This window comes from Aplysia californica, unplaced genomic scaffold, assembly GCF_000002075.1.
Source record: "Aplysia californica isolate F4 #8 unplaced genomic scaffold, AplCal3.0 scaffold00420, whole genome shotgun sequence".
Classification (NCBI taxonomy): domain Eukaryota; kingdom Metazoa; phylum Mollusca; class Gastropoda; order Aplysiida; family Aplysiidae; genus Aplysia; species Aplysia californica.
This window is the reverse complement of record NW_004797690.1, coordinates 482,500-483,631: the sequence shown is the minus strand read 5'-3', so window position 1 is coordinate 483,631 and position 1,132 is coordinate 482,500.

Sequence of the window (1,132 nt, the reverse complement as noted above, 5' to 3'; positions counted from 1 at the left end):
AAGAACTGCCAGGTTTGGACAGTGAAGGAGAAGATGTTCAACGGTCTCCTCGTGGTAGTCACAGTGTCTGCACTGGTGTTCCCACATGGGGTTAATACAGGCCAAAATACCAGACACCGACGTTCGTAAAAGTGCAAATTCCCAGAGTCTGTTGTCTAAGCCCAAAAGGACTCCCACTTCGCTGGGCTGGCCATATCATAAGAATGTCTGATTTCAGATCCCAAAGGTAGTATTCAATTTGGAATTTTCCTCAGGGAAGCGTAAACTTTGCGCACCAAAAAGAGCCGTGCAAAGACACCGTGAAATTGTCTCTGAAGGACTTCCACATAAATCTTTCGACATCTCTCTCTCTCTCTCGCTCTCTCTCTCTCTCGCTCTCTCTCTCTCTCTCTCTCTCTTCTGGCGCTGTGGCATCATGAACGGTCAGCGATGCCGACAGCACGCAGGAACTCAACACTTGCCCGGGGGTCCTTGAAAAGTGCTGATATAAAATAATCATCCTTCGACATGGGAGAGTCTATCTCCCAGCAGACCCAGTGTTGGAGAGCAAAAGTCACTACGGGCAGCCAGTTCTATGAGGCTTCATGAATAAGGAATGTTGAAACAGACAGACAGCGCAAGCTAGCTGCGCACATCCATTTATATAAGTGGAAGTGGAGCTTTTGAAGGCTGAAAGTGTTGCAAACTTTTCTCTGCCAGAATTGGTCGTGGGTAGTTGGCGGGTGCTCTGGTGTGGTTTTCTTCTTCTTTCCTATCAAACATCTGTCGTCCTTATCTCCTCTCTTTCTCCTTCCTGTTTGTTACTCTCTTGTAACACCTCTAATTGTCAGCACTTATATAACCTTATTGTGTTGCAGGTGCCGTGAAACACTTACTGAAACAACGAATGCTGAAAATGTTGCAAACTTTTCTCTGACAGAATTATGGTCTTATCGCCGTAGAAGAAGCCACAAGTCTTAATACTTCTTCTATTTCTAATTCTTCTATTTTGTGTGAGAAATATACCTCTCTGTGTATGCATTGGTCGTCCCCAGTCCTTGATATGCGGATAATAATAATAATAATAATAATAATAATAATAACAACAACAACAATAATAATAATAATAATAATAATATAATAATAATAATAA